The following is a 24335-nucleotide window of genomic DNA, read 5'->3' on the forward strand; positions in this document are numbered from 1 at the left end:
GTCACATAGGTGGGATAAGTGGGTTTTATAAAGACAATCCCCTACTGCTGAGATGCAATGAAAAAAGCAGCTCTCTGTGCAACCTCGGACACGCCATTCAGCTGCAAAACCTGCAAGGCAAACTTCCAATGAGCCTTGCAAGTTTAACAGGGCTAATGATCGTGGAGGAGACCGCGGTTTAGGCCGCAAACACTTCCCTTAAAAGAAAAGCCAGAGGCAGTTATTGACACATATTTTTTTTTAATGGTTGCAGTGGATTAGCGGTAAAAACAGTGATTTGTTAAGAGGTACAGAAAAGAAAGTGTAGTCATGCAGCAGTGGGGCTCGTTACATCTACCGTTAATGCGTCCTGCATCCACACTCACACAGGTTTTCCTTTAGGAGAAACTGGAGGTATGGGCTAAAAAAGAAGGCACAGTAAAATCAGTTTTCCATAATTTTTCCATGGTTTCATGGAAGCTGACAGTGGTTCATCTGCTACATTATCACCTTGTCTGTCAATGGTCACCCCACCCTGGAAAAGGAATGTCCCACACTCCCTACATCTGGAAGTCAAAACTGATGCTGTAAGAAGCTCCGATAAGAGCAGGGAGAGTGGTGTGTCTCTGAATCACCATCCCTCCCTCATTCATTCCCCCTCAAGTGGTAAGCCTCAGGCGAATGGATTATCAATGGAATCAGCATCACGCTCCATCTCACATCTGCAAAATACCCCGAGGGCGTGGGTTTGAAATTCATTTTGGGGACCTCTGACCTATAGAGGGATAGCTTGCCCAGCTTCCATCTTGGATGGTCTGCTAAAGAGTAAAAAACTGCTGAATGGGATTCCTCACCCTCCAGCGGAGGGAGGTTTTGCTGTATGCCACAGCTGCCAATAGGAGACACGCTGGCTGTAGAGATGATTCATTCAGCAGCATTAGAACTGATTTCAGTTTAGACATACAAATGTAGCCTTTTCACATTAAAACTGCACAGGATGCTTTTTCTTTTTTGGTCTTCGCAGTGTGAATTGCTTGTGTCCACCTGGACAGTACATGCTTTATCTGCACCCTGAGTGGTTTTTGCTCTCTCTCTCTCTCTCTCTCTCTCTCTCTCTCTCTCTCTCTCTCTCTCTTGCTGTCAGGTCATTGGCTGAGACTAAAGGAAACATATGGTGCTTGTGGGCTGTGTCATTAAAAATCCCAACTCTGCCTGGTGTACTGTCTGGGGCTTTGCATAAACAAATGGTCTGATTTACAAGTCCTGAAACAGAGTCAGTGTTTTGTGATTTCATATGAGAAATCAGAATGTCCCCCTCCAACAGATCTTTTAAGAGCATTATTAGTCCGTCTTTTGCTGGTGTTCATGTCACTCTATACTTTAAGGTTTACCCCTAGCAGATGGTTAAAGGGTGAGGATTAGGCTTTACTTTATGTTACCTTCATTTGCCAGGAAAAGGCCCTAAGAATTGACTCGTGTATAATGGAACCCCCCCGGGGAGCGGTACACGTCCAAACTAGGCCATGCCTCCTCATTCTCAGACACACACAGAGTCCATTATTTCATTATTTTGAATTCAGTCTAGCCTTGCGAAAAGACACGCTTCTAGTTTTTATCTAATGCATATTTACGGACTCCAAAGTGCAAACATCCATAAACTACAGCAGTCTGGAGTTAAAACTTAAGAACTACATCAGTCCCTGATGCACACATGTAGATGCAGCTAGCCAGGGACACAAATCGTTTTTTTATTCCCGGGCCTCAGTGAGCTAAAGGTCTTACTGCTGCCAGCAAACCGCTTGGTGTCATATGGGCAACTGGAGTGTCCGTGGTGTGTTACTGTGTTTGGCTTACTGACGCCTGACAGTTTGTGTTTCCCACTGAGACTGAATTAGAACATGTTAGTACAGAATTATTTATATAGCCTCACACCATGACCACGACTCATCACAAAAAATATTGGCAATAAATTAGGATTTTTAGTCACGGTTTAGCCATCGCATCATTGTCATCATCGCAGCCTAATCTGTGGTGCTTAGTCCTGTTACTGTGTCTAAATGTGTCCCAGCTTTGTATGGCTGTACCTTTTCAGTATTTTTTCACTCTAATCACTGACCTTGACCATATGCCATATGGATGTCCTGGAAATAAGACTGTTAGTTTCCAAGTCTAATAGTTAACATGTTAGAGCAGGCGTGGAGATGTGTTGAAAAACAGGCGTCGATCGTCTGGACGAGGCTTACGCTCTGCAGTGCTTGCCGTGTGGAGGTGATTTATGAGAGAGGTGGTCAGTAGTGATGGTTGGAGGCTGAACATCACCGGGATTGAGACCAGAGCTGCACACTAATCTTCAAATTCCACACATTTCCTCTTTTTCGCCGTTGTTTCAGTGAATCCAACTTCATTCTCTACCTGCTGAATGCTTGTGTTTCATTAAGAGGTGCTTGTGAAGATTTTTAAGGGTATTTTTGACATGGTGGCGAAGAGAGTGCAGATTAGTCTACAGAGGGTCTAGAAAGGGCTAGAAGGAGGAAAGGAAAAGCACACTACTGCAGCACGTTCATGGATAGAGCCTGGTCTGTGTGGCTTATCTTTGTGGAAGTCACAAATCCACAACAGTAGCAGGACAGATTTAAAGTTCTACAGTTTTTCTACAATCCAAGGGTTGGTGGGGCTGCTCCGACTTCCCCAGAGAGAAATCCAAGTTGAGGCATTCCAACAAAAATTCCAACTGGGAACTCAAAGATCCTGACTTCTGAATTAATGTGGAACACATCATTAAGCCAGCCTCAAAGTTGAGATTAGTCTAACTAAGGACACGCCCACTCTACAGTGCTAATGGTTAGCTTGCATGTCATGATTCGAGTTTCTGAATTTACCTGACATATCATGGTCTCTTGCAGCTACAATGTAGTTAGTCTGTTCCTTCAATTTAAAAAATGTAAACTGGCACAGACATTATTTAAGGAGAAGATGTGGCACTCAAACAATCTTGAAGGATCTAGGAGAGAATTCAGAAATACTAAAGACCCACCATCCCAAAGATCCAATCAGCATTAATCACCCGTCATCTCGTGATATTATGAAACTGTGACCGTGCAGTGTAAAACTATAACTTGCGGGGAAAAGTCTTGCACGCCTTATATTTGCCACAAATTTGTTTGCCTTTTAAAGCCATTTCTAAAAGCTATTTTCGCCTGCTTCCTCACCACAAGGGGGCGCCACAGTGGGTAGCTTTGCTTGATTGACGTGGCAGAGTTTTAACTTGAGGCCCTTTCTGACACGAACCCGCTTCACTATGGAGCCGTGCACGTTTAATGTCCCAGTGAGCACTGAAGTGAAAATGACTGGTGTCTTCCCATTGATAGGCTGCGTGCTTCAACCCAACTAACTGGATCCAATCCAAGATCGCTGCTGAGTTTCGGGAAACTTTGGTTCTGTTTCATCAGGTGTTTCAGCCAAATGCCATTCACAGCTTTTCTGTGTAACACTGAATCACTGAAAGCACAACTGAATGTTTCCTCCACCTCATCCTGGGTGTGTTTTCTGTCTGCTCAGTTGCTGCTGTCTGTTTTTTCGAGGGGATCAGTAAAATAACTTGTAATCATTAATGTTTCACCGCTTTGTATTCGTGTTTGTTGGAGCTCATTTGCCTTCCTTGCGTGTGACCTTACTGGCTTCGAGGCGAAGTGGGTTTGACTGTAGTTAAATCAACTCTTGGTCTTGTCTTGTTTATGCTCGGTTGCCAGACTATCTTGGCCTGCTTTAAATATTGCTCATATGACGCTGGGACTGATTTGGGTTTAGTTTGTTTATTTAAATAGACGATCGAGGACACTTGGTCAAGTTCGAGCTGTCTCAAGGGCAGAGCATGTCTCAGAAGAAGGAAACTACCCGCTGGCCTAATGGCTCTTTCCATGTCTGCGCTTATGAACAAGCATCTATCAAATCTTAAAAACTAGAGAAGCTAAGCCTCCCTGATGTGTACTTCACAACATGGTTGCACATTTGAGCCCAGTGAGCTTTTGCAAAAATGTTCCCTGATTCCCACAGGAGTAGCAGATTTCAACTTGTAAGTCAAGTTCATCAGGATCCATCTTCAGCTACTTTCTACTGAAAAAAACTTTCTTGATTTCTCCTGCCTGCAGCTTAGCCTGGTGCTCCGACCTCACAGGGAAGGGCTCACCTTCTTTACAAATCCTACCCTAACCCCTGGGTCCTGCCCGTATTCGGTGAACTATTCTGTCCTCGCACGCTATCTCTGCTTTAGGTTTCAGTCCCTCAGCCCGGCTGGATAAGACGCAATCTTGTCCTCGTGTTACACAGGGGATGAAACTTTGATAATCTTAACAACGCTAAAAGCAGCTGCAAGACGTGCAGACTCCCCGGGGCTTAAACATCCCCTCGGCCTATTCATAAAGTCCATGCGGTGCAGTCTCGTGGTTTGTAGAGAGCTGCTGTAAAAGCAGTAGCAGATCAGTTCAGTGTGGCTAGCTTTGTCTGATTAGATAACACTGTAATTTCCTCTGTAGGTCCTCATCTATCAGCGCCTTGGAGTGAGGGCTTGGAGATTGACAGGTGCAGTGCAGGGCTGTGTCACATCCGCTCTCAGAAGGTAGTTAGGGTGACAGAAGGGGCCACATTTCACTTAAATTAATTTTTAAAGAGTAAAATAAAACTCACCTGAGACGTCTCTCCTCACATTACACTCTGATAGCTTGTAACAGTATGTCTTTAGTCCGTGTGGTAGCTTGTGATTAACTATCATTCTTATTGTGGTCTATGGTTTACCACATGGCATTTTTCCCAGCCGGGAATATTATTACAGATTGACCAGTTTCCTACTTCTGCAGCTCCCCACAGCCTCAAAGCTGCTGCAGCAGCTACTCCACATGGAAGTCAAAAGATAGTCTCTTTTTTCCTGAAACACCAGACTTAAGTCAGAGTGAAGGACTGTGTTGACTGGGAAGTATTTACACTTGCAAACAGCCGTGGCCCTGTGTGATGTCCCCACACCCTAAATGTCTTCATTTGATGGAAAAAAAGAGAGAAAAGAATCAAAACTCCTTTGAAAGGCTGCGTCTTTGATGCCGTCATGGAGCTTCAGCCTGAGATCATTTCTATTTAAATCCAACAGCTTTGTTATTTATTTATTTTCATCTGTATGTGGCAGAAACTAAACTGCAGTGGCTCATATTAGCTCGTTACAGCCACACTGGTTTTGGTGAATGTGCTCTTTGTTTCAAGGGAGAATGTAAACGGTGTGCAACAGCATTTGTTGTAAAAAAAATAAATAATTAAGTGTTATTTAGGTCGGCGAGACTGTGCTGGTGTCCACAGAGTATCAATTACTTTCTCCGTCATTAGCATTTGTAATTTGCCCCACATCATTTTATTTTTAATGGTTCATGGTTATTGTGCCTACAAAAGTCAGTAGGAATGTAAGTGAGATCGAGCTTGGCGCGGTTGTTGCACCTGTCACGACTTTGATCTATTGCATAGGTTTTGTGCATCGTGTTGAGCGTAAATGCGAGCGGAGCTTGGATGGACCGCCCGTGCTTCTCTGCTCGACGCTCAGTTGTCACTCCATCACCTGAATCTGGACGCCATCTCTAAAATATTTTCAGCTGCTGACAATAACAGGACCATCAATGTGACTTTCAGATGTACATCTTGATCTGATAACGGTCGAAATGAGCAGGAATCTTAAGACCAGCTCAGCTGTGTTTGTCTCGAGCACAAAACTGCACAATTTTCACAGTGCAGGCTCTAAGCAAGGTTGAGAACCACACTTGATTTTCTATTTCATGTGACATTCCAGTTTGTTTGACAAAGAAAAACTACTTAAAACACGGTGGGCACTGGTTTTTATTGTCAGTGGAAACTATACTGCAGTTGTTTCAAAATGAAAGTGCACTGAATTCTCCTTTTTATCAAACTGGATTTTTAGTTTTTTCAGTTTGTTTGTATTTTTATCTGAATGTATGTGACCCTGAAGGTGCAGGTGGACAAGAAGAGAGCTGTAGCACTGCCCTGCAAAGTATTCATCTCACACGTTTCTTTTGTCGTGGAATGAATATGCTGATAGTTGCTGAGGGAGTTCTGCCTCACAATTAGCAAACAGCTACAACCAAGATACCCCCCACACCCTTCCACACAAACATAAAGCAGTGCTTTCCTCTGTGGCAGGGAAACATCATATATCTGCCATGTCTGTCAAGCCAAGCTATGTTCAGCTGTGTTGTCCCCTCAAAGTAATGTTAGTTGTTTCTCGTTAGGGACACTGTACCACGAGTCTTTGAGCAACTGACCACTCTGCGCGTCACACAAACGGATCAAGTTAAGCTTTAGAGTGAGGGTGGGCTTTTGTGATTTGGGCCAGCTTTGCAATAAGTTTTATTGTGTATTTATTTAAGCTTGTTAAACAGCATTAAAGAACTCAAAATACAGTTTAATTCAGCTCATTAAAAGCTTTGTGTTGACTTTTTTTATTATTAGTTTGGTTTGCCATCAAAGTTTAAGCACCTTACTCTGTAGAGGGAGGCGACTTTCATAAAAAAACATGCTCCTAGATTTCCTAACACATGGTGAGCTCCAATCTTTGTTCTTTAAATCAGGCCAAACTCTGAACTCGTGGGCATTTATTTGATTTTCTCATGTAGTCTTTTATATAAAATGTTTGAATCACACAAATGTAACACGGCATGAAAACGAGTGAGGCGCCTCTAAGTTTTCCAGATCAATATGGTTGGATGGAACTTTTTAGATTCTTCTTGCTTCCCACCGCAGCTCGTGACTTTTTTCTTCCTCCGTGTCTATTTAAAGTGCCTTTGGTTTCTCTGAAGCAGTAACTTTGTGGAGCCAAAAAGAGTAAATTGTGCCTTGTGATGCCGTAGTTGAGCTAAATGGATCCATGTGGACTCGGCGCATAGCAGTGTGTGGGCGAAAAGTGCGGGAAAGTGCACTGAGGTGCTCTCAGAGTTTGCTGTGTGCTTCTGTGCCCTCCCACCAGCTGAACAAGCCCAGGCCTCCTGGAAAGTCTCCTCTCGGGGAACATGTGGGATCAATTTAGACCTCCAGCCTCTCCCTCCTCGGGTTTCTCCACCCTGTTTTCCCCTCCTGTTGTTTTGTCAGGGAGAGAGACCTTGACTCTTAATAACTCACAACAGAACTTTGCATCTTAACACGCTAGACACAACAGCTTTCTGAGAAAGTGTAGTGAGCTGAGGCACCTGGTGTGTAACGGTTCACCTCTAATACATCTGGGGAGCTCAGCAGATAGGCTCCATTATTATGCCGCTTTGCCACCTATAAAAATCTGTTGAAATAAGTTGCCACAGCCAAAAAGACCAGATATCATTTCTATGTATATCTGTGTAAAGACCACTTCACACATCTACTTAAAGCTAGTGCAGAAGTTTGATGTAATTTCTTATTGCTTATTTGAAACTATTCTAAAATAGGAGACAGGATGTGAATGTGGAAGGTGTTACTTTTATCTGTCATCTACAGATAATTATCTCAACTTTTCACTTTCAAAGCCCCACCATAAGCTTCTTGCGCTACAGTTATGCTGTGTAGTTCACTTTCACTGCTCTTGTCAGGGTTGTTTCCACACACAGCGGGGAGCTGTTAGTAAAACATTTTAATGCCCGCTGCTGTAAACCGCCTGCGTAGCACCGAGCAACCAACTAAGTCGAGCTTTTAGCACCCCTGGATCTGGTAATGAGAGAGAAAAAATGGTCCGGGAGCATGCTGGGTGCTGGATTCGCACGTGCAAGGTTGACAGAAAAATAAATCCTAATGTTGTAGCAGCTTGTGAACAAGTATCCCATCATATCAGCTTAAAAGATGACAGTGTGTCGGTGTAGCGTGATTTTTGTGTTACAGCCAGCCAGTTTTACAACAAAAAAAATCAGAGGAAGATTATTATTTTCCCTCCTCGTCCTCCTCGTCCTCGGATGTGCATACATGGAAGACAGAAGCAGGAAGAGCAGCAGCCAGACCACAGCACAGAACTATAGCTGGACATTGATATGACATTGAGGCAGCTAGACTTGAGTTGGGTTGCAAAGTGGTTTGCAGCAGTTCAGTTTAGATCAGCTGAGCAGCACTGGAGCTTGAATTTTCTGCCTTCCTGCCTGAACTAAGGTAATCCCAGATCTAATGCAGGTTTTAACATAAACTTGCACTTGTACGCATTCACTCTTGTCTCTGACGCTGTCAGTCTTGAGCCATGATCACCTGTGCGAAGCTTGTGTACATTCCCTTTGTAGCTCGCCACAGAGGCAGCGTTGTCCTGCCATGTCTGTCACATGCTCTTATTTCACACCACTCTGGGCAGTTCATACACAGGTAGCATTCGATTCATATTTCATGTCCAAAATGCATTTGCAAGCATATAAAAGTGTCCTTGTTCAGAAAGACCTGTAAACAAAAAATTACAAGCCTGGCATAAAAAATGAATGTCATAGTTTTGTTTCTAACTTTTATAGCGTTATCCCGTCAAGACCTGATTTGTACGTTCTCATATTTTATGATGTCCTTCTAGCATTCAAACAAACGGGCAAATACAGTCCTTCTTGTTTTTCATGCTATTACATATTACCACAGTTTAAACCTGGAGGATCGTTTTTACAGCTCAGAGACTGTGCAGTCGACTTGTGCTTTTTTTTTATAGCTACTGTTATATAGTTTTATACTGTTATAGCTGCTGTTTCTGAAAACAATAAAGAAACCCGCTGATGCACTTCTATTTTTAGTGCACAACATGACAGAAAATCAAAAAAGTGGAGGGAATTAATGCTCATGATCTCTCGAAAGGAAGTTGTTGACATATTTGTGACAGAGACGGTGCGCGCAACTGTCCAGTGTTGAACAGTGGGCCAGCTCAGAGCTGTGGATTTCCTCTGTTGGTTTGTTTTCTTTGGAACAATTCTGGAGAAAAGTCTGCATTTCTTTCTGTCGTGTACATGCACAGCTGATGCAGTCATGGCTCTTTCAACCGAAAAACAAGGACAGGAAGTTTGACTCAGCGTCTGTGCACAGAAAATATTTCACTTCTCACTCATCTTGTTTTGGGGGAAGTTCAGTGGTACAGACCAGAGAAACTTCAGTGTGTCATTCAATTGATATAATCTTTTTTTTTGTTTGTTTGTTTTTTTACATTGCGACATCATAACAGTTGAGCTGGGCACATGATGTCATTATCGAGCAGTAAGCACTCCCCGTTCAGAACAGCAAAGTGGATCATCTGTTTTGTATCTGCAGGTTTTGGTGCTTGTGTCAGTGCTGTTCAGCTGTTCTGTGCATTTTTAAAACGTATTTTGAGGATATGCTCACTCTCTAAGCCCTGACTTTCTAGTGGCTATATCTGCCACTGCTATCATTGTAAACAGCATTATAAATGTGCTGTGTTAGAAAGATTTTGAGAACAGCAGCGAGAAACGCTAACTCGGGATAGTGGGAGTTGCTAACTGAACTTGGAGGCCCGGAGCTTAATCCTGTCCTACCTTATCTTTCAGGGTGTAGGACGTTTTCTCTTTGTTTTGCCTCTTGTCTTGCAGGGTGTCAAAGTGATCCAACTTGAGAGCCTGATCTATTTGGTAAAACCATTAATGTCAACAGAGCAAGCCAAAGAAATTAATGTGCGACTTTGATGTCGGCGCTTGGAGGCATTTTACTTCAAATTAGGATCGTACTTGGAGTTTTAATCTGACCTGCGCGTGGCAGGGATCTAATTCCGTGACCTGGCTGCACTGCAGCCTCAAAGCGTGTGATTAGAGCTGACGTAAACAACAGACTTTGTTGCTCTCAAAGTATGTTGCGCCCAACCCTGTCCCCATTGCTACTACCACCGTGTGCATTCCTAGCAGTGTGAATAATTGCTAAAATCCTGATTAAACGGCTGTAGAAGTATTAGCCGCTTGTCCAAATCCGGCTAATCCTTTAAATTGTTTAAAAAGCGTTCCCGTTGACAGGAAAGCCGTCCTTCCATCAAGGGCCAGGGCTGATTGCCATGTCTAGACTGACACGTGTGGTGTTCTCGGTTTAAATGTTTTTCTGCTTGCACTGCTTGAAACCCTTAAAGCTCGTCCTTGTTGATCAGAATGTATGTATTTAAAGTAATGCCTTCATTTCTGTGGTTCTTATCTAACCACAAAACATTCCCACCTTATTATTTACATTAGAATATTTTTTTTATTAAAAATTTCAAATAGTTGGTGATTAAATATGTGAAAGTGCATCTACCTAAATATGTATGTATTAGTGCTGTCAGCGTTAATCTCGTTAAAATGACGTTAACGCGTTAGCGCCGTGCAGCCCCACGCACGGGACGATCCGCGCTAACTCGCTAACGGAGATTTGCCACGTTAGTGCGAGTTATGGCGTTAACGTCATTTTAACGAGATTAACGCTGACAGCACTAGTATGTATCTAAATATGTGCTGGTTTTTCATTTGCAATTTATATTCTTGAATGCTTGTTTGCCTTTTCATACAATTAATCACATATCATGTTGGCTGAGACTCATAACTCTAGAAAATAACAGCTAAACATTGTGATGTATTTAAGCCCTCTGGCTAAAACTGATCTTTTTCTAATTCTACCAGATGGTTTTGGTCCTGAAAACAAACTAAAGTAAAGAAGTGATCGTCCCAAAAAGAAGCAGACCCCATATGCTGTGGATAGAAGTTTAAGCTATGCCTCCTATGCATTAGCATTATGTTGGTCTGCTTCTGCAGCAATGATGGTAACCAGCATGACTGAGGAGGACACAGAGCGGACGGCCTGTGCAGGTCATATTGTGGGAAGTACCCCTCATGTCTCTTTGAAACTAAAAAGATGTCATTTATCAGCTCGTGCAGCTGGTTTTAAAGCATGACCTCACTTGAAAATTGAGCACATTGTGCGCTCACACTCAGCTGCCCTATTGTGTGTGGCGAGTTCACTGATCCACTTCTAGAGAATTCGTCCCTTCTGTTTATCTCCTACTTTGCCTCTGCAGACATTTTTGCACTTTTATAACTGTGGCTACATTTCTCTGCTGACCCGAGCGTACGCTGACAACTTTATCAAGAAGGATCAAAAAACAAAACAAAACTGTGTTTAATTGATGTTAGTATTAGTCTCCCAGAACACAGAGAGGATTCAAATCTACACGGAGAAACATGGAGCACAGGAGAGCTACTTTACTACAGTTCATGTTCCTGATCGCCTGCTTTAATCTGGCCGCACCCGCAAGATGATAGGATGATTTTCTTCTATTGTTATGTATGAAAACATTTCTGTTTGAATCTGTCTTACAGCAACAGCTAGAGATGTTTTCTCTGAATGTGGCCCTGGGGGTAAATCCTTACCAGTGTGGGATCCAGCTGTGTATTGTGCGAGTTACAGCATCTGTCAGTGTGGAGCCAATTTGACCAAAGTGAAGTATTCTCTCTGCTTCTCACCTTATGTGCAATTAAAATACTTCTGTAGCAGTTTCACCACAGAAGCTCAATAATTCAGCAGTAATGTGTCTCTCTGCATTATTCTCATGGGGACGCTGGCTTTTAGCATCACTGAATATCAGACAGGCATAATCTGTGAATATCAAGTAGTTTGTTTTATCGATCTTTGTACGAGGCCGTACTCAGCTCTGTACGCACCGCTCTCCTTAATTCAATTCACATTCTGATCCTGCATATCCTCGTCCACCGTGCGTTTTGTGACAATAACGTCCAGTGCAAGTGTGCGTTCTTTTTGTATATTGACCTCTCAAACATTTTACCCACCTAAAGTCTTTGCCGTGATTCGAGCGAAGTCAGCTTCACAGTCCAGAGTGCTCCACAAACATCTTTCACAAGTTTCTTCACGTCTTTCACTCCCCCCCACGATGCCACGATTGAATGTCCACTTCGGTTTGCGGAGACGCCGCCTTTCTGAGGGGACGCATGTGTTTTTGTCATCTCTCTGTGGCAGGTTACAGTCCCTGCGATATGTGCTTGTGGGTTTAGCCCGCCTTGCCATATCTGTCTTGCTCCATGTTAATGAAATCATTCAGGGTTGCAGAGCTTATCTGTGACAGGCCCTGGCGTTTTCTCGTCCCTATAAGCATATTCCTGCCTGCACTAATGTGCTGGGTGCTGCAAACTGAGAAGCTCCCCCTGAGAGTGTGTGCAGAATGTTATTAGTGAGTTTCAGTTCTTCCCTCGAGACGTCTGTCGCATTTTACTCTCCGAACAAAGTTTTCGTGGGCTTTTTTTAAAAAAGGAGAGCTTCTATTGCATATGTATTTCTTGAAATGCAGTGTTTCATTTTGGGTTTTTTATTCCTCTCGTTTTATTATCCATATGTATTCACATTTCTTGCATGTTTCTCACTTCTGAGTCCTTCTTAAAGCAGTGCGTTTGGCTTGAGATGGCTACTACTGGCCCTGTTTTTGAGTCCGAGCACAGTAAACAGAGAGATGACCAACCAGGGAGCCATAAATGCCATCCGCAATGTTGTGACAGATTGGATTGAAAGCCCAAATGAATAGCTACCCAAGAACGGAGGAGGAGGAGGAGGAGGAGGAGTGGAAATCACAATCACAAACTACACCTGTCTAAAAGAAACGCCAACAGCATGAACAATTGTTTGGGTTAGTGCAGAAACAGCAGTAGTACAGCTGTCTTAACTCCCACACACACCTCCCTAAGTAAGCATGCAAACGTAGCTTAGATGTCAGGAAACACGTCGGTTCAGCTCGGATAGTGATGGGCGAAGAGTTGCCGTTCCGTCTGTAGCGGCTGGAAAAAAAGGTTTTCCTCTCAGCAGGTGGGGTGACAGGGAGCGTGACAACAGCTGCCCGGGAAGCCCGCCTTCATGTGACATGGGTTGAGGTGTGGTGACAGCTGGAATGAGAGGACACGGATATGCAGAACTGAACTAAAGAGGAAAAAAACAACAACCAGTTTCTGTGCATCAGCCTCCTGCTGACACTATAGAGTCCCACAAAGTGATATTTTTAGACCATTGCTAATACAAATCTGAGCACCTGTCTCATGGTTTTAGGAGCCCGTCATTATGCTAGACCTGTAGACTTTGACAAACAGGTCTGTCGCCATTGGCCGCAGTCTGTAAAATCTCACAACAGCTTCTTCTGTTACCCCAACAAGCATAAAGGACTCCTATAGACTGCATGTGCAGTAGATGACCCACTAAAACAAAACAAAGCATTGTATGTACAACTGCAGAATCTGAACAAAAAAGTGTTTAAATCTTAATATTTAAACACTCTTAAATGGAAAGATAATGCTAGCTGCATATTTGCACACATTTCAGCTGTTGTTTTCCAGAGCCTGCTCGTGTGACAATGATGGACTATGCAGTATAATATGAAAGTGTGCATACTGCTTGACATTACAGTTCACAGATATCAGCACCATATGTGGACATTTGTAGAGCCTGCAATGATATGGGACACATCCTAGACTGGCACAACCTCGCGCCGTGTGACAATGACAAAGACACACATGGTAGTGCAGATTTTGGTATTGAGCTGATACCAAGTAAGGAAAGGGCCAGTACTGCTTACATGGGGGGGCGGTGTGTCATGGCTTATGAGATGAATCATCACACTGTGTCCACACTAATACTTAACACAACAAAACACACCTTTCAGTTTTTCGTGTATTTGTGTTTTTTTTTATTTCCCAAAAATTATTTATTCAACACAATTTAGTGGATCGATGGATCCACTACCAGCACCGGTATCGATGCTGTCAATATTTGGATTTATACGTCCACCTCCAATATGGTGCTTTTCCTCTCTACATCATTTGGGAACTATTAAGTGCCCTCCCAAATAACTATGATTAGCAGCAACATTAAGCAAGCCTGCAGGAAAAATGACGACTTATTATATGTGACTGTCGACACTTTTATGTGTCCCATTAATATAATCGTGTCTCTGTGGCCCGCGGGGTTGGTCGTGCGCTCCTGTTTACCTCTGAGAAAGCAGGGCTGCGTGTTAAAGCAGACGTGCGGTGCTGAGAGCTTTGCTGGTCCTGCCAGCACATTTTTCAAGCCCCGTTGAAATCACGCCTCGCGGTATGCTTAATGAAGCACGGGGCAGAATGAGCAAGAGTATTGATCTTCCTTCTAATGGGTTATGCATGAAGCTGAAGCTAATTATATTCTATAGACTACACAGTGGAGAAAGTTTATGAAGGCAGTGACATGACCTAATCATTTCTTTAGGGGTGGAGCTTCACGTGTGCCACAGTTGGAGGCAAAAAATGGCGTCGTATTGAGCTTTTGCTCCCATTTACTTCCTTACTTTGCGAACAGAATAGCCGCGCAACTGCATGTCTACTGTAAAAGACATGCAGTTGTTTGCACTGCTTACTTGTAACATTACCTACAGCCCAGAATAACCAGTTCACCCCGCTGTATCAGACACTCACTCCTCTGTAACCAGTTATTTGTCCCTTTAGGATGTTCAGCTGCTGTCACACACTGCTAAATGTTCGAGTCTGTATGATGTGCGCCCAGAGGGAAGAGCAGAGGTAAAGTTGTAGCTCTGATTTGGAACTTCAGAGGCCGTAATATTAATGTACTAATAAAGTGTAAGCACACAGGGCACCTCTGCGTACAGACCCTTCATCCATGACAAGCGTGTTTACTGCTCAGCCATCGCTCGTGTGCGTTGCTGCTTTACATTCAGTGTGTGCGTCAAAGCTTGCAGAGCCGGCGACAAGGGCTGCCATTCAAACACTTCACTGCGCTCATTTGCAATCTGTTCTCCACATTGCCAGGCTAAGTGGTGACTGAGCGAGGCCTATTTTTAACTTCCCAACGTAACTGGAGCACAGTGCTCCTTCATTGACACGAGTAGCACAGCTAATGGGCAGGTAGTTGTCAATCAGCAGTTATAGTTTCTTTTCATTTCCCATTTTTTTTGTCTTTCTACTCAACATCATGAATAAACAAACAAAACAAAGCAGAAACAGCACGGCAGATCTGGGATTGCTTTACTTTTCTGTAATTGTTGCTTGCTGGTACCATTTAGGAGTTTATCTTGGCTGCGAGACTGGAAAAAAAAAAAAACACAAGCATTTTGTGCTCTGACTGAGCTGGCCAGCTGCCAGCCCTTATCTTCAAGCCATATCCAGGAGGACATTTTTATCACACTTCCATGTGTACAAACTCAAGAGCCAGAGCAAACGGCTCTGCTGAACTTTATCTTTTCTTCCCCCTCTCAGACAAAATGCATCATCAAGTACAGGGGAGTGCAAACATTAATAAATCTCGGAACTCTTCGGCCTCTTGACGTGGGCGTTTACTTTGAGGGGATATCACGAGCTGTTAGATTTGGCCTGTTTGCTTGCATAAGGTCTGACCGGTGATCATCAGCTGAGGCTGTGACCTTCCTCCGCTGCGTCTGAATGAAACAGATGGGTTGGGACTTGCACGGGGAGTCTGACTCTGCTGATGACTCCTGCGCATCAGGGCTGCCTCTTTTTGCTCTCAGAGCTGCATGTGCTCACATTCACACGGTGATCTTTTAATGTGGGCTGAGGTCAAATTGGTCTCAGCCAAATCAACACAATTAGTTGATCTGACTGTATTAGGATACTAATGTCTGTGTGAGTGTGCATTTCCATGTTTCTAGCAAAGGCTACTATGAGTCCTAGTCTAGCAAGACTTACATTTAAAATGGCTAATCTTAGAGGTGTTATAGCAGCCACAATGCTGTAGCACAGTTTCATGTAAAGCAGTGTTAAACAGAGTAATAACAGGACATCTGCTAGACTCTCTGGTTGATTCACATTAAATCTTTCATGTATTTGCAGCATTAGAGCAGCTGACTTGATATAGACTAGATTTCTAGCTCTCCTTGAAGAAGTGCTGTGAGCCCCGCTCCACCCTTGTGGCTCACTGTTGTGTTTTTAGCACATTTTAAACATCACTGGAGCTTTGTGGCACATAGTAATAAGCTATAAAATCTTTGTCTACACAAGCTTTGCTATAAAATACTGCTTATCTGGTGTGGTGGACTTGTAGGGTTTTTCCACAAAGATCACAGGAAATGGGATCTTATTCCTTTCAGAGCGATCCCTGCGGGGAGACCGTGTGGTGTCTTCTAGCAATGACTGTTGAGATCATCACAGTCTGTGTGAGAGAAGTGGAGAGGTTACTGAACGACCCCCCTTCCCCCAGGTTGGCTCATTGTTTGTACTAGACTGTTAAACCATATATTTAAATATATCATATATGTCTTTGATGGAAAATATTGAAAGCACCAGCTGTTGTTTCAGGAGCATTTCTGTGACACAGAACAGGTTAAATCAATCTGAATATCAGCGGCTTCTTCGTCAGCCTGTAATGCAGACCAGTCTGCTTTTCTCCTGTTACACCTGCTGCATTTTACAGGAAATTGAGTGTCTTACAGGAGCTCTCTTGCTTGGTTGCTGCCACTTCCTTTGATGCCAGGCCTAATGAGGTTTACATGAAGGCCCAGCTGGCAAAGGCCCTGCCCCAACACCGGATACTGACTCAGGAGATGAGGATTGGGTCTGTGCTGGAGGCTTGTCCCCCTTCCAGGGACTGCTGTACAGGCTATTGCACTATGTGTGCCACACATCCAACATACCCCCTTGTAAAGGGGGACAGGGGTGTATGTTGGATGCAGCACATTTCTCCGTGTTGCCAGATATAAAGCTATATTTATCTACACAGGATAACTTCTGATCCAACACTCCTTCACAGTACTGCCTCAAGTGAAGCTTATACATTTACACACACACAGTATGCATTACGAGAGTTTACAGTGGCAGCTGGAGAAACTAGACACCAGTTTGCAGGGTTTAATAATAAATGTGGTGCTGTTGTAACATTTTGTCCCGTACTTCACTGCATGAATAAAATAATATATGGCTGCAAAGCCACAAAACATTTCATTCCTGCTAGCGGGCACAAGGCAGCAGTTCAAATATTTGGCGTCATTGGCAGGAAATTAGGTTTGCTGATAGGGGTTTAACGAATTACGTAACAGCTGCACACCGTATACAAACGCACAAAGAGATCGCTACTACAATTACATTTGCTGTTTCCCGTGTTTTAAACAAAACATTACAGGAGGTATTAGGTTGGAATGCTTATTTCTGTTGCATAATAGCTTTTATTTTCAAAGCTCTACACTAACCTCATTTAATATTATGATATTGGTTTCAAAACACTTACTGTGTCTTTAGCGGAGCCTGGTGTGTTGCATTTTAATGACTGTTGCTACTGAAACAGATAATTGATTGCCATTAGTGAAGTGCTGCCTTTTGTAAAAATTAGAACAGTTTGTAACTGCAGGTGACAGTGAGAGTATAGTTATCATCGTGTGTGTGTGTGTGTGTGTGTGTGTGTGTGTGTGTGTGTTCCTACTTTAGCAGGAACTACAACAGAGGCAGTTGTAACTACTCTCTAACATACTTCACAGTTTTGGAGTTGACATCAAAATGTCAGCTGTTATCCGACCAGATGTAAAGTAAAACGAGCCAGATGTGGGGACAGGGGAGGGCTGTTGATGCCCACTGCCCAAGTTTCTCATTTGTAATGTAACTTTTTAATATAGTGGTTTTTGGGTTTTTTTAATAAAATAAAAAAATACTGTTTTTAACCACGTGTGGACTCCTCCGGCCGGTCTCATCCGAGTATGGTTCTTACTCTGTCGGTGCTGATTGGAAACACAGTGGATTGTCTGAATCCCGCTGTTGGCACGTGTTGCATTAAAGGCTGCAACTGGAACTATCTGATGCCTTGTCTCAGAAGCAGGAATCTGCTCTGCATCCCTAAAACGATGTGACCAGACTGCTTTTGACAGAAGCTACGTTAAGCTGCACAGAGCAGATGAGGAGACCAGGAAGTCATTTTTGAAATCAAACTCCTTTCGCAGACTAAATGCTTCTGAAACACTCAGATGTGCTCTGAAGCCATGCAATATGCGCTCCAGTAACAGCCAAGGAGAGAAATTAATGGCATGTTTGCAGCATAAAATAAAATTTGTCAAAGGCAAATTTCTGCCAGTTGTTGGATCCTTCCAATTCCTTTATGATCTGTATTTATGTTGAGTCTATGAGGTATGGAACAACCAGCTGTGTCCTTTAAAGTCAAGCTAAGAAAAAAAAACATGCTTAGGGAGCAGATTTCCATTTGAAAACTCCATAACAGTAGGCTAGAAACAGTGACACATCCCCTGTATAGTCATGTTGGCATGAGGCTGTGTGTCTTTTACTGGATTGACCCCACAGGGCAAAGGTGAGCTTTGAAACTGGGAGAGAAGCTGACTCAGTGTTACGAAGAATCACAGCGTACTCCTCGCTTTGTGCCAAACTCCAAATATAGCCAGTTAGACACAAAGATGCGCTGACGTTTTCTCCTGTGACGCCTAACAGCTTGAATAGACCGAACAAACAGGAGTTTACACAACAAGCTGTTCGCGCACAATGCCGGGGCACGCCGGGGGCAAGGTGCTTAACCGAGGCTTTAGCTTGTTAGTGGGTTTTTTGGCGATGGAACCGCGGGTGTGTGAGTGTGAAGTGTGACCTGTCACAGCTGTAACAAAGTGTGATGTCATGGCAAGGTGACAGTGAATGCAAGGCCTAGTTTTCCATGACTAATCCCTGCAGGATGGGATGCTTGACTCCACATAATCCCAGCTAAGTGATTACGCCACTCTTTCTGCCCGTTGTATCAGTGCATTCTGCTGCTTTATTTTATTTTATCTGCTGTTTAATGGATGTTTTTTTTGTTTTGTTTTTAAAAAAAAACAAACACATTTCTGGAGCCACCCATGCCAAATATGTAGGCACTCTCCCAGAGCATTAATGTGCTGCTTTTATCCAAAGTGCCTGCATTAGAAAGGTGTACAAATTTAGGATGGGTGACTCCAGGAATAATGGAAACACCATCTACGGCAGCGTGAAAGCGGTGCAAGATAAACCCGCCTAAAGTTAGTCTGCAGCATTGAGTGGAGTTCAGTTTTACCTTGCTGTTGCCATGCAGAGTGTGAGAAGAAGAAATTGTATCCATTGATTCAGTTTAATTCAGCTTTATTTATATTGTACCAAATTATAACAATAGTCATCTCAAGGACTTTATATTGGGACTTTACGATAACAGTGAAATCCCCAACAATGATGTTGCCCCAATGAGGAAAAAAACACTTGGCAACAGTGGAAATAAAAAAAGAAACAAAACATCTTTTTAACAGGATCAAACCTCCAGAGGAACCAAGTTTGGGGAGGGGCAGCCATCTGCAGTGACCAGTTTAAGACATAACCACCAAATTAGTTTTCTTTAAGATGCTGCAGCCTGTGTTGCTGTAGTGATTTGTTGGCTGGTTTGAGTGACTACTGTAGTACTAGAGTTGAGCAGCTTGCTGCACAGACATAGTTACTCATAGCTGGTTCAATCCAGTCTGCAAGCTCCTGGCACCAGCTGGTAGTACTTCCTTAGAAATGATTTAAAAGCATGCAGTGATTCATTTCCTCTTCAAATGTTGTAGCAATCTATCAGAACACATACTGTATGAGCTGACTCTAGAAAATTTTATAATTTCCAACTTTTCTGTGAGTCACACCTCCAACATGACATCCGAGGGATCCTGTTGTCTGAAGGAGCTTCAGGGCACCAAAGGGCCTGAATGTGGGTTTTGTTACATATTGCTAAACTGCATGTTCGGTGTTACACTAAAAGAGAACAATGGCTGCTGTTTGGTTCCTATAAATATATTTATAAACTCGTGTATTTTTCTGCACATTTGCAGTGAGACACAGACCACCTTTCAAATGGTAATGTATGTGGATTTCAGAAAAGAAACATTAACGTTCACAAGTTGACTGTATACCTTTAGAGAGGTTGTAGAAGACAGCGATGCCTTCACTGTCTCAGTCAGGTAATTTGCTGCGGATGGATGACTGTGGGAGATGGCGTGCAATAATTCACTTAAATATTGTTCCAGGTTGTTTATCTTTTGGCGGCAATTAAGGTCAAAGTTCCACTGTGGTGTCATCTGTGAAAAATGGATTTTTAAAAAAATCCAAATAAAAACAGAGAGCCCATGAAATGGTGAAACGGAGATCTCTTAGCACAAGTTTTGTGTCATTTCTCCCCCTTTTTACTTTTGCGTATTCAATGCCAAAGTTTAAAAAGTATCTGTAAGTGTTTCCTACAGATTTAGTTTCTATTTCTGCATATGTGCACATGTACATGCGTGTGCATTTCTAACTTATAGCCTTCACAGTGGAGCATATAATCTGCTTCCTCTCCAGTGAGCCTGTCATCCTGTGGAGGACTCAGACTCCAGCGTCTCGGACTGCAGCTGCTTACGGTCGCGTTTGTTCTGCTCTGGTAGCCTCTGTGATTTTCAGCGTAGACACCAATGAACTGGTTCTCCGCATTTCTAACTCGTCGTGGGTCTCCAAAAGCAGATGAGGGACCGTTGTTGGCAGATGCAGTCTGGAGTTTGATTCTGTCTGACCGCAGGACTAGCTGGTTACTAGCTAAACTAAACTTTAAAAATAAGCGCAGCATAACTGGCCACCAGTTGCTGTTTTGTCTTGTTTTCCAAAGATAAAACAAGACATCTCAAATAAAGCTACCAGTAACTATTATGTTTGTCTGCTTGTCTGCTAATTTGTCAGCAGTGTTAAAAACCCTTGAATTGGTGCTGAAAATGTGGAGCACTAACATGGAAATCTGCCGCTGTGTAAGAAAACGTCTCACTGCATCGCATCAAGTGTAAAATCATAGTCCTTGGTTCTCTCTACAGAAAGTTAGATCTTTAAATTGTTTGCTTTCACGCTGGGTTTCAGTTCTGGGCCAGTTCAGAAGTAGACTACGCTGTTGTAAAAGCTTGTAAAATATGTTGTGGTGACCACATTTCAACTAAGCGGGAAAGACACTGTGCAAAATGTTTGAGTTTAATTTGCTCCCAAAACTCAGATGAGCTGAACCCTTAACCCCACAGTCAGTGCGTGTCAGTTAGTCTCTACAAACCCATACTGTGTGTAAAGTGGTTGGACCTCCCACCGATGCTGTCCCAGAAGGCCTCTTTCTCCTACCTGCTGCTGGGTCGTCATATTTTCCACTGTGGGCTGAAGCAACAGACCATCCAGGCCCAATAGAGCGTCCATTCATTCACTGAACCCAGGGAGGAAGTTGGAGGCTGTACTCAGCCACTCCTCTCTTCTCCTTGTGGGTAGGTGTGGATGTAAGATGAACTGTTCGTTTTATTCGGGGCTCAAAATAAACTTATGCTGCTCATAATCCAGACTCTTGGGAGATTATGAGGGGTGAAGGCAGCTTTGTTGCAGGGAGAAAGGCAGACCTCTATTTCAGTGGCTGCTTTTAATGGGATCCTTGGTTCACATACGTGTGTTTACTGTGAACTCTTCCTACTTCTTAGTCTAAAATAGGCCAATGAGCAAGATGTTAGTCTACTGTGGATCTGAGAAATGAGTGCTTTACATTACTGATTTAACCCATAAAGCCATGGGACTCAAAACCAGGCTTTTTGATCAGAGTCCTGCCGTCAGAAATAGCTTCACGCATATGTGATTTTGGCGTTTCGCCATTATTGCCTGCCTCTCACTTTGTGATGAATCATTATAGGATGAGAGGACAATTAATACCCGTCTGCTGCTTTTTTTCTCAGCAGAGACAGAGAGCCACCACCTCTCAGCAACTGTCAAAGAAACCCCCCAAAAACTGCTGAACATAACGACACAAGGCCAGTAAACAAGAGAAATTATCCTCTAATTAAAACTTTTTTTTGGCTGTAAAGTGGGGACGCGAAGTTATTTCCGCTGTGTTTATTTATAGTCAGGCCAGGTAGCGGAAAAGGATCAAGAATATTTCAGTTTCAAAGGCTTCAAAAATCATGTGTCGCTTTTCTCTGTGTGCGAGTTGTGAAGTGCCAGTAACACCCCAAACACACACAACACCACCACCTCTCTTAACAAGCCATAAGAGACACACTGTAGAGTCGCTGCTCTGATTGGCTATATGCCACAATCACAAATAGAACAAGAATCAAATTGCTGTCATTTTTTTGACACTTTACATATTTATTAAGTTTCCAGCGTTTAAAAAAACCAACAACATCCGACGTAAAACCATAAGCTCATCTTCAGGGAAGCGATTTCTCGCTCCAAGGATCCTTTGCTGATTCCATCTCTTTCAACCTGCTGGAAAATGAATTGAAAGTCTTACATGTTCAGCCAGCAAGGAGGCGCTTTGAGTCAGAACGACTGTTTGGTTTTCACTGTGCGATTTCAGGCCGTGAGCTGATATTCTCACTGAGATCAAACATATGTGCAGAACCTATATGTCAAGCACGCAAGGCTTTAACAGGTGGAGATGGAAAAAGAAGATGGAGAGGGGTGGTGTGGTTTCAAGTAAAAGAGTGAATTATAAAAAGTCTTGGCTTTCTAGAAGAGGGGGGGAAAAGCAAAGAAAGATGAAGTCGTGGCTCGGTTACTGCGGGGAAAGGAGAGTTTGAAGTCTCGGCAGTGGCAGAGATCAAACAGGGCAGAGATGAAGCTTTTATTCACTGAAGGAAACATTTGCTCTCTCTGTCACGAGCGGCTTCTTTGGCCTAAGATTATACTGTCTTCGAAAGTGGGATCACAAATTGCCTTTTGCATCCTGTTGCATCAGACTGGGTCAAGTTCACAGCAAGGAGAAACCTTTCTTAAGAGAACAGACACACATATACAATCGCTGTTTATTAATCTGCAAAAGTTAGACCGGCCGGTCCTCAGGTAATCCCTTCACATCAGACGTCGAGCCTTCTGATGGTGAGTCACGAGGTATGGCGTCAGGTCCTATGTTGGTAGTCAACAATGAGTGTGCTGTTCAGGCACAGGCCCTCTGGGCAGGACGTCATGAGTCCTGCCCACCGTACTGATAACGCTGTAAAAGCGCAGCACTCGAGTGTTTCAAGTGGAACCAAACCAGAACAAAGTGTTGTCCGTGCAGGACGATCAGCTGAATCTCAGATGTTTCAAACCGCCTGCAAACTGTAGAGAGGGGCTGAATTCACAGGAGAGCACAGTGACTCCAGCTACTTCAGTCTTGTGTTGCTCCTTCTGCTGTTAATAGATTTGAGTTGAGTGAGCAGACGAACATGTCTTTTAACTTTATCAACCATCTGTACAAACTCTGGTAAACCAACTCATTTATATGATGTATGAGAACATCATCAGTGTCTATTTTGTTGGGGTTTTTTTCCAGTACTTTTCCCGTGTTTACTCTGACATACTGTATTTGAATATTTCTTTTAGTCAACAGGCTGATACATGAAAACGCTGTATCAGCATTGCACCACTAATCATAGATAAGAGTGTGTCATGACTTCACACTTTCACAGAGCGAATCTCTAAATATTTATACTAAGAGATAAGAACCTGTGCTCGATTAAAAACTGCAGTGCTCACTGGCTGCTGACAAAATGCTGTCCAGTGAAATTTCATTCTAACATTAATACTTAGAAAGGCTAGAGGCTGACAAGCTAACAAGTTAAAAACAACAAGTTACACCCTGGTGGTATTGGTCAGTGGCACATGTACAGAGTAGCTTGGAAGGAAGGACAAACTGGATTTGACAAATCTGGACTAATTACGCTTAAATCAAATTAAAGATCTCAAGGATAAGATTAACACAAATGCAGAGGTTTTAATCAGCAGCACTATGCAAAGGTTTCGAGACACCCCTCTTTGGTTTTTTATATATATTTTTTTTGCTTTTCCAAGAAGTCAGACTGTCTTGTATGTTTACGTGGTCTATTTCTCAGGATTCTTGAAGGTCTGCAGAACTGTGGACATTAGCTGTTTCTGTTTGTTTTTTCATTGGACTCATTTTCAGCCCAGTCCTTCTACCTGGCCATTGTTACAGCTATGAGGGTTTTTTGTTTGTTTTCAACTGATAATTCAAAGAATTCAACCATATAAAAGAGACCATTGTTGTGTCTACAGGCCAATTGGCAAAGAACCAATTTTAAATTGTATCTTCAGGTACTTTCTTGCTACCAATAAGATGATTCCCAAAAAGCCTTTTAGATAAAGATTTAGCACATTTTGTCATGGCATACAGTTTGTCCTTAAGGAAACTGGACAAGTGGAGGATAAAAGAAGAAGTAGCAGGCCTAAAAAGTGATCTATAGCAGATGACAAAATGTCTGAGACGTAGGAGCAAAGTAGGACCTGACACAGGACCTAAGAGATGCAAACACAAGTCCAGTTCTTACACAAGAACTGGACTGACAATCAGTGGCAACAGGTCTTTTGGAATGATGACTCCAAAGTTGATCATTTTGGTTCAAATCATCATCAACA

The 24335-nt window shown here is 43.0% G+C and overlaps 1 protein-coding gene and 1 long non-coding RNA gene across 2 annotated transcripts in view; one reads left to right on the plus strand and one right to left on the minus strand.

Moving 5' to 3' along the window:
- zdhhc8b (zinc finger DHHC-type palmitoyltransferase 8b) overlaps positions 1–24335 on the plus strand; it is a 59099-nt gene that overhangs the window by 264 nt on the left and 34500 nt on the right. The window lies entirely within an intron of this gene.
- Positions 9106–9487, minus strand: LOC120731500. Its single transcript, XR_005695376.1, has 2 exons — positions 9376–9487; positions 9106–9335 (listed from the first exon to the last, which is right to left on the minus strand). It is a non-coding gene; the product is annotated as an uncharacterized LOC120731500 (long non-coding RNA).

Source organism: Simochromis diagramma, unplaced genomic scaffold (genome assembly GCF_900408965.1).
Source record: "Simochromis diagramma unplaced genomic scaffold, fSimDia1.1 OVJJ01000781.1, whole genome shotgun sequence".
NCBI lineage: Eukaryota > Metazoa > Chordata > Actinopteri > Cichliformes > Cichlidae > Simochromis > Simochromis diagramma.